This window comes from Archocentrus centrarchus, chromosome 2 (genome assembly GCF_007364275.1).
Source record: "Archocentrus centrarchus isolate MPI-CPG fArcCen1 chromosome 2, fArcCen1, whole genome shotgun sequence".
Lineage (NCBI taxonomy): Eukaryota > Metazoa > Chordata > Actinopteri > Cichliformes > Cichlidae > Archocentrus > Archocentrus centrarchus.
Window position 1 is genome coordinate 9,107,500 of NC_044347.1, and position 16,143 is coordinate 9,123,642.

A 16,143-nucleotide genomic window follows, 5' to 3' on the forward strand; every position below is an offset into this window, starting at 1 on the left:
GTGGTCATCATCTTAGAGCCAGTTGCTTCCTGCACGGATGTCCCTTTAGATGCTTCGTATGAGTCTGGTGATGGCTACTCAGTGATGTTAGTTGACAAAATAATATGGAAAAGGCAAAGTAGCTAAATTAACAAACAGACCACTGAGGTTCATTGAGGTTGTGCTGATGGATTTCTGATTTCACCTGGATTTCAGTTTCTGAGGTCAGTGATGGTCAGGCCATTTTTCAGCTTGTTTGCCCAGTACCGCATTAAATCAAATCATTGTAATATGATTTGTGCTAAACTAAACAGTTTCATGTTGGCATCTATGCCTCATTGAACAAATGTTTATGGAGCAGCTACACTGATCATTATCACAAAAGGAGAGAATCCATTATAAACAGTCTATGGGAGAATCCTGAAAAGCCAAAGATGGTGTATTTCCTTCCGTTTCCCCCAAAGAGCCAATCAAAATTCAAAATGGGAAACATGCCAGTCCTGACACATGTACAAAGTAGAGGTTCATACCTGTTTCAGAAGAAGCCGTAATGTGGTGGATAGATAGGAGTATAACACGTAGGGTTAAAAAGCCTTTTGTGGAAAATGTGGAATTTCTCGGTGCGTCTCTTTCTTCTCTCTAACACTTCTGAGAATGAAGGCTCACAGTGTACATTGTGGAAGGTGGACAGGACTGCCTTCATGAGTGGACGGCAGGAGCACCTTCAGTTTTTAGCAACCTCACGGGGAGGTGATCGGACTACGGAGAAAATCCTTCAACTCTACCAAAAACACAAGGACAAAACACAAACTACAGATGAAAGGAACTAAAGTTAAATCAATATGCTGATCAATCATCGGATCATTTAGTAACAGAGAGAGAAGAAACTTAATTTTTTTCTTTAGTTCTCTTTTAGTTGCTCTTAATTTCATCGGGGTGCTCTTAGTGTACTTATAGACCATGTCAAATGTTGATTTACTTCATATTTTTTTTAAACTGGTTAAAAAATGTTTGAAATTTGTTTTGTTTTTTTGTATTCAGCTTTGAAGCACTTTAAACTTCAGTAACCTGCATGCAATGCACTAAACAGAGCTGGATTCACTGATTGATTGGTGTGTGCTGCCTTCTGAAGACTGAAGTGAACTATTTCCTGCTGTGTCCTACATTAGAACGAGGACAAATGCATTAAAATATCTTGTCCACCCTAAAAAGATGTTGTTAGAAGGAGTAAAGGCCTGCAAGGGTTAGAAAACTTAAAGCAAATTCTTAAAACTTAATTTACTTTAACAAAGACAGCAAACAAAAACTGTACGTTTTAATTGTAAGCTCCTAAAAAATGTGAGCTGGATAAAATCATGCAGAGAGCTGCTGCATTCGTGGCACACTTTGAACAACGAGGAGACTTCAGAGTTACTTTATCACAGAAGAAAAAAAGTCAATAGAATCCTCCAAATAGTACTCTTACATTTAAATTCACAGATTTGATGGTGATGCATACTTCGCGCCTGGCGGAAGCAGGGCTATTCATCACGCCGGCTGGGAGAGGGGAGGGTGGGGGAGGGGAGGGGATGGCTGTCCGCGGACTCGGCCACCTTGATTAATGTGATTTGATCTTGACAGTGGACCCCTAATTCATCAAGACCTTGATCTAGCTGTCGCTCCCCCCTGCCTGTGCCAAATTCACCTAATTACAGGAACATTGCGCAGCAAATTAAGTGCGGTGTCATTTGTCGCCTGCCGGGGCACTTTATTACACACTCGTGGCAGCGTGTCAGAGGTCCCCTCCTTGATTGTCTAACATGACATCTCTCCGCCATCCCCTTTATCATTGTTTGCATATACCGTAATGAGAGGGCTGGTTATTTTGTCAGGCCTGTCATAAAAAGCAGCCGAGGGGAAACTTCTTTTTTTTCCCCCTCAACCGGATGCACAGGACGCTTTTTCTTCCCCTGCTGTCGCCGGCAGATGACAGTGAGGCGAGAAAGTTGCAGATGAGGAACACTTCCTCCTCTGTGACGGTGTCTCTGTGGACAGAGCGAGGCTGCAAACAGCATCATGTATGAGGCAGGGATCGGGTCTATATGCTGAAACTTTTGGTGGAGCGAAGTAACTTTTCTAAGAGGACATTTCTAGTCCTTTAGATGGGATGATGAAGCACACTTCCCTGATCTGTTGATGCTAATTACAGTGTGCCTGCTTATGCAGCACTTCAACAAATCTACATCACAAAGTGCTTCACAGGGGAACAAAATAAAATCAAAGAAGCATATACTAAAAGACCTTAAAAAGAAATTAAGGCTCATGTAAAATGAGGAAAGTCTAAAAGTTTGTTTTATGATGCAACTTAGAGGAAGTGATGGACTCCATTGACCTGATTTCCTCCTGCAGATTGTTCCAGGCCTTGGAGCCCCTTTAGTTTTCTTCTGGTTTCCTGAAACAGACTAAAGATACCAGGATATGAGGGTATTAAGGGTATTAATTGTTCAGGGAAACCATAAGAGAAGGAGGTGAAATTAGTCTCCCAACAACTTAAAAAAAAATGTTCCAAGACACTATTTAATAGATTAATTTTCACTACATTTTCACATACTGAAAAAAAAAACAGCTGTAAAATCTTAAACTTTGTCCTCAAACACTGAGCTGGTTTTCTGGTTAAAAGCCCAGCAGCTCAGTTCTGTTCAGTGTACAGCCAGAAATGATGAGATGAAACAGTTGTGCTGTCTCTAAATGTTAAAATCATGACGCCCTGCTCAAAACTTAAGTTGCTATCCAACCAGATGCTAAGATACTTTGTAACAAACTTAATTTTTGTTTGCCACCAAAAGGCACCAACTAGTGAAATAAAACAGCATTGCTTTACTTCTGTGGAATTAGAAGAGTCTGGGTACAACAGGCTGCCGTCTGCGTAAAAATAAATAAATAACAGGATATCGTCAGATTACATTAGTGAGTTAATCCCACTGTTTTTAGGCAAAATGTTGCCCCAACACAAATAGATGTCATGGCTGGGGTGGAATATTTTTCTGTTACTCTGCTGAGTTCTTTCATTTAGATCAGTGATTCTCAAATCCAGGCCTCGTGGCCCAGTGTCCTGCAGACACGAGGCCTGGATTTGAGAATCACTGATTTAGATGATTTGGAATAAGTTACTGGCCATCGATTTTAGGACTTCATAAAAGCAGCCCTTAAGAGAGTCAGATGATCTAAAGAGTGAGAACATCCAGCTATAACCATGAATACAATCATGTTACAATGGTAGTATATATCTCAACTCAATGCTGCAGCCTAGAAACAACTGTGTCAAAGTTGATGGTTTCAATTTTCAAGGTATTTTTAAGTCCAACATTTTAACCTGTTGTTGGACTGTCCTGATTGTACTGTCTGAGCTTTGTGTGTTTCCTGCTAAATTAACCTCTGAACATCCACCAATGACCTGATTAGGGTTAGATTCACATCTGCTTCTTTAAATGGATTTCTTTTACTTATCTGGCATCCCCCAAAGGGAAAAGTGACTATGAAACATGTGATTTATTGTGTATTAGATACTTTGACAGAACAGAAACACTACATGCACCATGCCTGACAAATCAAATGGAAAACACAGCTTTAAATGAAAATGCAGTAGAGATACATTCAGAAATGAGATATTTAACATTAAAAACAACTTTTACATGTGATTTTCTAAACTGTGGTCTGTCATCAATGCAATCTCTACACTGGTGTCCATAAACTGCTGCTTTGGATAATTGTTTAAAACATTAGAGTTTTTGATAATTAGTGTGCTGCCCTTGAACCACATTTGCTCTTCAGGATTGAAACTTTATCCATACCTCATTAGAATTTGGTTGAAGTTCTTAGTGACACTCACATAAAGAAAATACACCTCCTTAAAGCTTTGGGGAGAGAACAAACTGAGGATGAAATGATGGAGAGACTTCTGAAGCGGGCCATGATTTGCAGCCCCTTCTTCTGTTGTTTGTTTGTATCTAGGTCATTTCTTTTACTGCATGAGGCGTTCGGGGGTTTCGGGTTGGCGATGGTGGAGGAGGTTGAGGTGGTGGTGGGGGCGTTGTTGCCTGTTAAGTTTGAGAGGTCTGCTTCATGCAGCGGACTCATAAACCTACAGTGGAAGTTTATTCAGCGGTGCGCTGCTGCACCGTGTGATTTATCTAAATCAGAGAGCTCGCTGGGCCCGACACCAGAGACGAGAGTCACTGTCACGCTGTAATTCATCTCTGGTGTCGTCCACAGATATGCACACACACACACACTTACAAGATGTGCACAAACAAACACAAGCAAACAAAAATAAACAGAAGGATGCACAAGACTCCATATAGCTCAGATGCAACTTTTGCTGCACATACAGTCATTTTTAAGAGATTTGAAATCACAACAAATTCAATGGGCTCTGGAGCTTGAAAAAGGCGACTGGACTTCTTTTTGTTTCTTGAAGACGTTTCACCTCTCATCCGAAAGGCTTCTTCAGTTCTCAACCAAATGGTGGAGAGACCCAGGTATTTAAACCCCTGTGGGCGTAGTCCCCTGGAGGTGGTTATGACCCTCTATTGATCATGTGCTTGATCAATAGAGGGTCATAACCACCTCCAGGGGACTACGCCCACAGGGGTTTAAATACCTGGGTCTCTCCACCATTTGGTTGAGAACTGAAGAAGCCTTTCGGATGAGAGGTGAAACGTCTTCAAGAAACAAAAAGAAGTCCAGTCGCCTTTTTCAAGCTCCAGAGACTACTATGACCTGGATAACTGAGAATCTACACAGACAACAAATTCAATGTTTAGACCTCTGAGCTCATTTTTACTTAAAATCTACTGAAGTTGGACCTTCAAGGTCCCAATAAGAGCAGACATACTCAGCAGTAATGTGTCGGTGTAAAATATATATAGAGCCAAATTGCAGGTGGATTTATTTAAAGTGGGAGTTTTGGAGGAGCCAAAGAGCAGATATGTAGGTATGCTGTTTATGTAGAGGTTTAACTTGGAAAAAAATCAATCAGAACTGAGTCATAATAACATTAGAGATCCACTCAGTCAGATCAGATGTGACCAGTTTAAAAGCTTCCTGAAACACAGGAGCAATCATAGCTCAGATGTTTTTTTATTGTCTAACTTCATGAACCGTCAGCAGAGCTAACAGCGTGGGAACAAGACGACTCCAAGAGCTCATGTGCAGAATGCCTCTGGCCCTCCTCCTGTTCAAACCAGGCCAATCACAGCCGTTTATCTTATATGGAACAGGTCTGAAAACAACCAAGATGGCTGCTGCTGATATGGAGCAGCCTTTTAAATCTGCCATTGTCCAGTAAAATAACTGGATGGTAGATTTCCTCTGAGAGAACAATTAAATGGACCTGAAGCCTTTGTTGATAAGAAAAACATGCTGGCTGTACTTGTTCTATATCCTGCCATACTTTGTTCTGTAGTTACAGATTAATGTGTATTTTAATGCATAATGTGTGCATGGGGTAACAGACTAAAGATGTTATAAATGAATGCTTAAAACTAAATAAATAAATGCTTATAATTATATTAGAAATGTGCTAATCTAAACCTGCACATCAAGTTCCAGAGTTTAACCATCTGCTCTGCTGACTGACTATGTAGAAAGGCCACTGTAGGCTTAAAAAGATCAGCAGGGGTAATATTCAGAGAAAAAAGGTTAGATTTTCAAGTTTAAAGTGATATATTTACTGGAAAATTAAACAGAGATCATTTTAGAGAGAAAGTAGCAGATTTGCAAGAAAAATCTTAGAAATCATTAGAGGTAAAAATCAAATTTATAAACTTTACCAGGTTAAAAAAACACCACAGCCTGCAGTTCATGGCCTAATCACTAATTCACACTGAAATTATCTGACATGTACAATAATAGACACATAACAACATTAAAACGGACATACTGAGCTTAAACTGTCATTCTACGCTGATGATGTAATTTTGTTTATTACTGAATTACAAAAACATGGTCCAGTCGCCCAGTTCAGGGACTTCAATTAGTTGAGGTAAAGTCTCGCATACAGGTAGGAGCTACTGTATCACCACAGGTCGTGGTAACTTTAAGCCCTCAAAAAAAACAAAGGAATGAGTTATAAACAAAAATTCACCCCTGTACAGTTGTTAAAAAGGAGGAAATTAGACCAAAAAGTTTTTTGTTGCAGGCTGTAAACCTGTGTTTTTCTGCTGTAAGTTGGACATTTTATAATGGGAGTTTGTGGGCATTGATTTACCTTTGAAGGCAGCCTCATGTGGCCATTAGAGGAACTGCAGCGTTTTGTTGAGCTTATTTTTTCAAACGGTCAAAGTTGCCGTTTCATAGCATGCTTTGGTGTTAAATTTTTGGAAAGTGCAGAAATGTGTCTTTTAGATTAAAACTGCATGAATTTATTTGACTGCTCAGAGGTAGAAAAGCAGCTGTAAAAGTAGTTACAAGAGGTGGAAAATTTGTGTCAGTGCTTAAAATTAATTGTGCTGGTTATAATTTGAAGAAATGAAAAGTATACCATAAGATTAGAATTTGTTCTCGAGAGACCAAAGAGAGGCGTCTCTTTGTAACGTTGGCCCGTTTCAGTCTCTCCTGGATGGCTCCTTCCTGTCTCAGCCTGCTGCGTGGCGCCGGACCAGGACACGCTCCGAAGGTCGAGCATTGTGTTCGCCCCACAGCTTGCCCCCACCTTTTGAACATCTGAATATTACATGACTGGCTCTTAGTGCAGTTAAACAAAGCTTTCAGGTTGGATTTAAAGAGAGAAATATTTATATTCTCATCTGATTCAGACTGTGATTGTTGGAGGAGCTTGTTATCTTGGTAAACAACCCAGCTTAGGCTGAATTCTAAGACAGACAGACCTCAGGCTGTTACATGACGAGAGCGTTAATAATTCAAACAGACCGAGGGGCTGATTATGTTTTTGGGTGGAAAATCAGATCTTTATCGTGTGCATGGGGAGACAGAAAAACATTGCCTCAGTCGTGATGCAATCCAACACTCTGGCTACAAGGTAGTTGAGTCTTTGTTGAATGGACAGACGAGGGACTGTATTTTTAATGAAGCAATCAGGTGAGAGATAGGAAAGATTTGGTGAACTCTAAGCAGAGGTCACCACACAGATGTAGAGATAAGTGACTGAAACATCACCTGTCAGTTAAGGCTCAAAATACTTAAGATTAAATTATAAGAAGTTCATCATTCTGATTAAATGTTCAGCAGTTTATTGACTTTTCTAAAAGTCTTTTAAGCCAGTGGTTAATAAGAAATAAGAACATTCTTTTCATCTTCCTGAGAAACTTCTCCTTCACAAGAGGTTTTTGCTGACACTGATGGTTGACTTCTGCAGTGACTCTTTGAAACTCTTCTCTCTCGTGTTGAAACAGGAGATCAGTGCATTTTAGTTCAATTAATAACTGATGATGGAACATTTATTTTCTCGTTCTGCATCATAGTATCCATTAACCATTGACTTAAGGATAAAATTTCTAGTTTTTTAAACAAATACTATAAATTAATAAAAAAAAAGTGCACATTTAAAGTGTAAAGTATCTATTTCAATTGAACTACTCTTTGGTTTTTACCACTTAGGGCTCAAAAAAGTGACAAAGCCCCTCTGGACTTGTAGTCACTTGGAAAGTCTGATGTGTTTTAGTTTATAGATAGGTAATAGATATTAATACAAAAGGGTGACCAAGAGCAGCCACAGCTACCAGAGACAAAAGCCTGGCAACCCAACTTAATGAAACCCGTTAAGAGGGTTAAGCTCTGCAATAGGACAACAAGCAAAACTTACAACTCTTGCACCATGCTATCCAAAAAGCTCCAAAAGCAGCCCTAAACAAGTTCAAAAATAAGTCCAAAGTCAAGTCTAAACTGGCCCAAAGCCTAATCATATGTGAAGAATGAAGCAAAACCAAGTCAAAACTAAGTCTAAATTTCTAAACCAAATACAAAGCCAAGAATAAAACAAAGTCCAGTTTAGTCCAAAACCAAGTCCAAAATGAGTCTAAAATCCAAGTCCAAACTACAGCAAGACCAGACTGAAACCAGACTAAAAGAGTGTAACCAGGTCCAAAGACAAAACAAAATAAAGTCTAAAGCCAAGTCTAAAATGGCCCAAAGCCAAGTAAGGTATCAAATATGAACCCAAGAACAAAGCCATAACGTAACCAAGTCACAAGTTAGTATAAAATCAAATTCAAAACAGGGTCAAGAATAGTCGAAAACTAATTTAAAAAATCTGTTTTGATCTAAAGCCAAGTGCAAAATGCAGTTGACAACCAAGTCCAAAATCCAGTGTTAAACAAAGTCCACACTTGGACAAAACCTGTCTAAAAGTAAAACAACTCCAAAACACGTAAAAAACAGTTGAACCCATGCATAAAGCAAAATCCAAAGCCTAAAACTAGTCTTAAATCAAGCCCAAACTAGTCTAGTCCAGCCCTGTCCAAAACGAAGTGGAAACTTTTCTAAAAAGTTCCAAACTAGTTTATGGCATGACGTAAAACCAAGTACAGACATGTAATCCACAAACAGAGCCCTGATTTTGACCTCACGGTGTCAGTGAGATGAGAAGACACTGTGAGAAGTTAATTTGACAGAAGAACTCCAGTTTTTCAAAGCATCCTCACTTCACATTTAGTGCACAGAAACCTTTGTGCATATATTTGAGGTTATTCAAACCTCAGCGTCACAGACTCAAGACAAAGGTGTCAACTTTGCATTCTTTTATCAGGCTCGTCTTCCAAAAACCACAGAATCAGCCCTCTTCCAGATAACCTAACAGAGGTAAACGACACCCACAAAATGCCCCGTGGACACAAGTGAAATCTGTAAAGGTTACTCCTTGCCATGCACCACTTCCTCCCTCACTGTCGGCTTGTCCTCATGACCCTGATCTCACCCCTTCCTCCGACTCTCTCAGATCAAACGCTCGATAGAGGAATTGCATTAGACATGATCTCACTCTTTGTGTACACTGAGGTGGATGCTGGGAGGATCGGGTTTGCAGATGGATTACTCATCATCACCCCAGGAGTCTTTTTGAGTGTGACGGCGCTTCAGGTGGTCACGTCAAAGTGTGCTTCATGTTAATGTGTGCAGCTTTTAAAAGCGGAGATCTTCATTCTGAAAGCTAACAAGTATTATGTGTGTATATCTTCTTCCTCTGAGCTCCATTGTTGCAAAAGTGTGAGCACAGCCTCTGGAGCCGATTGCTGCTAGGGTTAAAGGAGTTTAAAGAGCATGTGCAGCAGTTTGTATATAATTTCTCTTTTCTGTTCCAGCCCTCCAGGTTTAGCTGGCAGCCCTGTTATCTCTGACATCTCCCTGATTCGCCTCTCACCTGCTGCAGTGGCGACGGGCGACTCTCCTTTCAGCCCACCTCACCCGTACGTCAGCCCTCACATGGAGCATTACCTGCGCTCTGTGCACGGCAGCCCCACCCTGTCCATGATCTCAGCAGCCCGAGGACTCAGCCCAGCGGACTGTAAGTTCACCCATCTTCTCTTTTTTATCTATGAGTCAAACAAAGGCAGCCTGGACTTGGGTTTCTCATTTACTTCTCTGTCCTACTTTACTCTTCCACATGATTTGGTCATTTTTCAGGTGGCAAATTCAATCAATATCATCTGAACAATTTAACATTATTTAAATTATTATATTCATTATATATTTAAGAAGAACTTTTTAAAAAACAAATTATACATCATTTATACATCTAAACATATTTGGCTCAGTTTGCTTTCCGGACTTCAAAGTCCTTATTTACCTTCATATAACACTTTTTTATTACTACCAAAACCAAGATTGAAAGAAAAACAAATGAAACCAAGAAGAAAGCAATTGAACCAGGTCAGAAACTAGTTTTTAAGCCCAAATCTAAAACCAAAATGAAGAAGACCAAAACTGGTCTACATAATGTGGAACCATGACCAAAATCAAGTCAAAAGCCATTTTAAACCCTACGTGCAAAACCAGGCTGAAAGCCAAATATGAAACCAAGAGTAACTGATTGTTGGATTTCTCTTTCACATGGCAGGGTTTTTAAACTACAATATTCTAGTGAACTGGAGATATATGAATAAAACCAAACCACTTACATAAGTAAGAAATTAGTTTTAAATCAGACTAGTCAGTCTAAACTAGACCAAAAGTCCCCAGACAAGTCAAAAACTAGCCTAAAACACCCCAAAATGAAGTGAAAAACCCATACAAACATGCACAAAACCAGGCTGAAAGCACTCTGTTAAAATCCAAATGTGAAACCAAGAATGAAATATAACTTAACCAAATCCGAAAATAGTCTAAAACCAGTCCATGCAAATTAACCATTTTCATGCAGGACCACATTAAACAAATCAGTGTATACATTCTGTAACAGTGACTCATCCTGTGAGCAGTCCACCCAAAGACTGATTTTTATTGCTGTTGTTTCATCTGAAGTCAGATGAGACTAAATAAAAGTCCTGTGAGAATTTAATGTCTTCCTTCTTTCCTTATTCCATAACTTATAGCCACTCAAATTTATTTTAAAGCACCCATGAATATCCCACTTCAGTTGTACCAATGCCTTATAATCATTTGATGAAACATATCATTTATTTTATTCATTTAGATATTTTTAATTCTTTGGGATAGATCCTAAAATATGAACCCCATTTAGAAGAAAAATGACCTCCAAAAATGTTAGTTTTATTCAGTACCGTGCACCCAAACATTGATCTAGTAAGAGAAAATATGCCTTGTAACAGAGTTACCTTATACTGTAGCTGCAGTGCACACACAGGCCGCACCTTAAGGGGACATTTCACCTTAAATATCAGATTTCAAACACTTTTCCTCCGGCCTTTCCTGCTGTTCATCCATCTAGTTTATTTTGGATATATCGGCTGTAGAGATATTTACCGTACCTCCTTTTACAGTACTTTGTGGTACCTCTTAGAAATTGGTTTTAATTCCAGTGGTTGAAAAGTGGTTTAGAATACTGCAGTAGCATCCTTGAGTAATATTGTGTTTTTAGAAGGAATTTGACCTCTGAAGACTCAGCTGGGAGTGCAGGTCTGAAGTGTTTGGTGGCATGAAGTGGTCTTTCTGCAGGGAAAGCTTGACCTGCACTTCCAGCCACATTGATACTGAGAGGATCTTTTTTGAGACACTAAGTTGAAATTGATAAAACAGTGCCTCCTCAAAATCCCCCATCACCCCCGCTTTAAAATCTACCTGTACTATTCTTTCTCAGCGTTGAATTACAATAACAGATTGGAGCGAGGTACCGGGATGGGGTATAAATCTTCTTTTACAGTATGTCAGTGGTAATGTGGCAAAGCTTTTAAAGTGAAATAAGCAGCCGCGCCTGAGATCGGCCCGTGATAAAGCTTCACAAAAGCAGAAAGGATGGCGAGGGAATGCAAATAGATTGTTGAAAGACAAGGTGTTGGGTTTGGAAATGAAGGCCACCGACTTTTCAGTGTTCCAGGTGAGGCGAATACATTATTGTTGTAGGAGACTTTGGCAAAAAAAAAGTGTTTCATATGTGAAAAGTTGACCAGAGCGTGTTTAAATAAACATCTTTTTGTTTTTGGAGCTTCTGCAGTTTTAAGCCCCTTGGCTCTCTTCCTGCGCTCCTCTTTTCCCACAGCTTCATCTGATTAGCTAGCTCTCCAGTCATCATTCAGAAGTTTTTAAGGTGGAAACGTGATCCTGTGAGAGCGAATTAGGAGCAGCTACTTCAGCTATGAAGTCAGCACGAGCACGACGTCTGCTCTTTTTTACGCCCAGAGGCCTGATGTCGTCTGAAAGATCGATTAGGACACAAGAGCAGGAGGGAGAGCCCCTGAAACAAGGGAGCAGGCACACTGTGAGGAGGTCAAGGAGTAAAACAGATTCATAATTCAGGCTTATAGGTGCTGACACTTTTAAAAGGACATTACTGTGTGCAGATGTTAACACAATGCAAACTCAAGGAGGGGATTGTGTTAGAAAGTAGCTGCAGACCACCTTAAAATCTGACAGACTATTCAGCAGTTTGCAGATTAATTAAGTGGCTGTAAACCTTTTCCAAGTGATGCTGATTAAATAAACTCGTGATAAAAAGCTCCTCACTATTAGTAAATCAGATCTAATAACAGTCTTTGACCCTAACATACACCAACACTATACTGAGTTCTTTCCGTTGTGTGGCTGAAGAAACGGGGGTGGGGGGTCAGAGCACCTACATGGGCCGTTGCACATCAGCGACTCCGCCCCACCCCACTGGCCCCTCACTCCATTCAGAGATCCGCTCAGTGTGAGGCTCCAGGAATTTATCCCTCTCCCCCTTCTCTCCCTCCTCCTGTTTAGTCATTCACTCCATCCCTGCATCGATCTGTCCTCCATGTCTCCATTTCCCCTTCTCCTAGTTTCCTTTACACTCCCTCGTTTTGATTCTCTCCCATTCCTTCTGCAGTGGCCCACGAGCATTTGAAAGACCGTGGGCTATTTGGACTTCCTCCTCCTCCACCTGGAGCCAGTCCGGCTGAGTATTACCATCTAATGGCGAGCCACCGGAGCCCCTACAGCGAGCTGCTCATGCAAGGGGCCGGGGCCACTGCGGGGGCCCACCTGTCTGACTACATTGCTCCCATTGATGGTGAGTACCTCTGAGCTTTGGCTGGGAGTGCTTCCAGCTGTAGTTTCAAATAAATATATTTTCTTTAAATCTCTTAAAGCACACAGTTTTGGTTTCCGGGGACACTCAATATCAGTTTTAGGCTCAGAGTTTCAAATGTAATGATGACAACAAGTGGGACAACCAAAAACTGCAGTTCCACTATTGTCCACTAGAGGCTGCCACCAAAAGGAATTCAGTCCCAATAGACTCCCATATCAAAATACCCAGCTTTGCAGAAGAAAGAAAAATCTTTACAGACTGCTACAAAAACCTTTATGGTCCTTATAATTAAATTCCTCCTTCATAACAACTGTATGGGTGGCATTATTTTTAAATAACTCACGTGATTAAACTTTACTAAGCCTTTAAGTTTACATTATTTGGAACATGGCAGCTTTAAGGTTCAGGTGCCTTCAGCTAGCTGTCTGCTAGGCTTCACCACAGCTGATTTCAGTCTCTGAACTGCACCTCTGGACTAAACCCATTGTATAATTTGGTAACATGATCACATCATCAGCATATAGTGATAGTTTGCGCTTAATATGTCCCTTTTGGAGCATTTTTCAATGCAATTATCTGATAAATAATATCGTTTTCTGTTTAAAGTGAAATAAAAATCACATTTTAATCTCTTAAGGCTTTCACTATATTAGGTTTTCACCTTCCTACCCAATATATAAAAAAACAGGAAAAAAAATCAGTTCAGTGTCTCTGTTTCCTTGTTGTTTTTGTCTTTGTGCAGCAAATTTGGCATTAAGAGTTGTATAGATTGTTAACAATGAGCAGTATGTGTAGTATATGTCGTGTGTTTGTGCGGGTTATTTAGGGTTGTGGATGTTATTTTAGGGGGCACCTCTGTAGCATTTAAAGGGCCAGTTCACCCAGATGTCTAAAGCTGAGTGTACAATCTCACTGACTTAAAGAAAGGTCTCTTTTCCCACCAGCCCACCCGGCACTATCCAATGAGCTGCTTTGACCCCGATTAGGGAGATGAAATTCATATCACGTTGGAGATGAAACAGAGATCACAGGAGAGGTGTATAAATAAAGAAGCCCTGTGTACATTTTTCATGTCAAACAGCTTCAAACAGCTGCAGGGCTTCAGGTATTGGACACATACTGAGCAGCACGCCTCCACGCCGGGCCTCCACCAGCAGTTTTCCGTAAACATGGAGGACTTATTGTGGCACTGTGATATTTCCACTGCTGGGCACATTCAGCTGCAGCAGGTATATTTAATGTAATGAATTCCTGCTTTGATCCAGCGCTTTGCTCGACACCTTAAAAGGGTACCCGTGTCTGAGAGTGAGACCGATGGTAGAAGGGAAGCCCTAGTGATGAACACCAGATAGCGTCATCTGTCTGAGTCACTGTGGTAATACCTGCCAGCTTAACGCCTCTGCTCTTGCACAGATGTCACACTTCCTGTTAAAACATCTCATACAGTAATTCTCTAACTGGGTTGCAGGATATTTATGTCCATTTTCTTGTTCTTCCTTTATTCACCTTTGCTTTTCTGGGTCCTTTACACAACTACTGCATTTCACAAGACCAGGAAGAGGATTAGGGTCTCATTATTTCACCCTGAATTCAGGGAGAAAAGTCATAATTCTGGCTTTAACCTCAGAATTCTGAACTTTTCTAACAAAAATATGACTTTTTCTAATAGAAATTTGACTTCAATCTCAAAATTTTCACTTTTTTACTAAGAAATTTGGCTTTTCATAATAAAGGCTTGTGATCCCAGGAGGTAATGTATGAGATACTCGGATTTATGCACACTGTAGTGTCTGTTTTCTATTTCTCACAGATTTATATGTTTTATTTTACATTTCATTTTATTTTAAATATTATTCTTTTTAAAAATTTAGTGTGTTGTTAATCACTTCAAGGCTTATTGTTACATTTGAAATAGTCAACTGCAGTTGTTCTGACTTCAGTACAGCAGAATGCACAATATTATAGTGGCTATTTTTTTTAAGTTCTTATATTCATTACTGTCCAGCACCTGAGCAGGTGTGCTGGAAGGGTTACACTAAAAGACAAAGCTGGAGTCCCACTGTGTGTGAGCTGTTGTGCATGTATTTTTCTGCATTTGTTTTGGGTTGTGTTCTAGCCACGAGCTAAATAAGCAAACTCTGAGAAACTAGATGATGTTACATAGAAGTCTCTAACACTTGAAGTAGATGTTTCAGGCCTGTGGTTGCCTTAATAACCCTGTCAATATGTGCATCCTTGTCATGTGTAGCTTCTTTAATTTGTTGCCTCAAAGATGACATCAGCGTAAATCAGATGTCACAGAAGCTAACGACCTTTATTGACTTTTGATGGTCTTTGGTCACGACGTGGCTGTTCATCCTCTCTCTTTAATGATATTTTATACTATTCATCACCAGGAAGCATATCGTAATATTTTCTTATGTTTAGCTTTTCTTTTTGGCTACTCCAGTTTCCTTAAGAGGCTTTTGGAGGCCACATTGTAAACACAAACTTATTCTTAATGACTTTTTCGGTTAAATAAAGGTAATGCAACATCTTGTGGTACTAACTGGTATTACACAAAAGTATGGCCTGGCCCTTAGTTCAGCTTCAGCTGATATCTCTTTAATACAATGTAAAGTCACAGCAGTTTTTTTTTCTTAGCTTCATTTAATTTTGGATTTAAGCAATAATAATAATAAAAAAACATAGCTTTAAGTAAGTGTCTTTTTGACTCTTGCATACATTCACTGTCTGCTTGGAACAATCCTCCTTTTCTACTTTACTGTAATATATGTTAAGGTCAATGCAGCTCAGAACGTCTGAACTAATAGAAAAGGGCACAGAGATGTTTTCTGCAGTACTCATATCCTCTTTCACTGAACTGTAACAAGCTTAAAGGACAGAATAACACATTTTCATGGGAATTTGAGGTCTTTGCATTTCAAAAACCACCAGGATGATATTTCTAAAGTACAGGAAACTTCTGGAGAAGTCACAAATGAAAATATACAAATATTTGGTGACTTTAGACCTCACCCCGAGCTTTCCAGTGAGTGAAGTGGTTGTCTGCAGAGCCGCTGAACGAGCCATCAGCGTGTGTTAAACTCTTCCCCGCAGGCTTGTGAATGAGCTCGCTGTGTTGTGGTGTCGGAGGCCAAAGTTGTGCCGCTGAGAGTGACGGCAGGCTGCCAGCAGTGTGAAGCCGGCCAGCCGCGCTCACTAAAGCTGTCATAACTCAGTTTCCAGCCGTCCCGAAACACTGTGCAGGCGCTGGGGCCAAAGCAAACGGAAAGCACGTTTGGCTCCGTCATTGTTAAGCTATTCACTGAAACTGTGAGGAGAGAGCTGCGAGATCACTTTACCTGCCAAACGGGCCGAAATGTTTCCATTCTTAGAAACAAGGGGAGGAAGGCTGGTGATGTTTGGAAAAAAAATTACTCAGGAGAAGCCACACGGCAGGTATCAGTCTGCTAACATGATAATGGAAATGTTGCCCAAGATGCTTTCTACATCTTCATCTTCAT

At 40.2% G+C, this 16,143-nt stretch overlaps 1 pseudogene; it reads left to right on the forward strand.

Moving 5' to 3' along the window:
* LOC115796127 (zinc finger protein GLI2-like) overlaps nucleotides 1-16,143 on the forward strand; it is a 92,098-nt pseudogene that overhangs the window by 49,772 nt on the left and 26,183 nt on the right.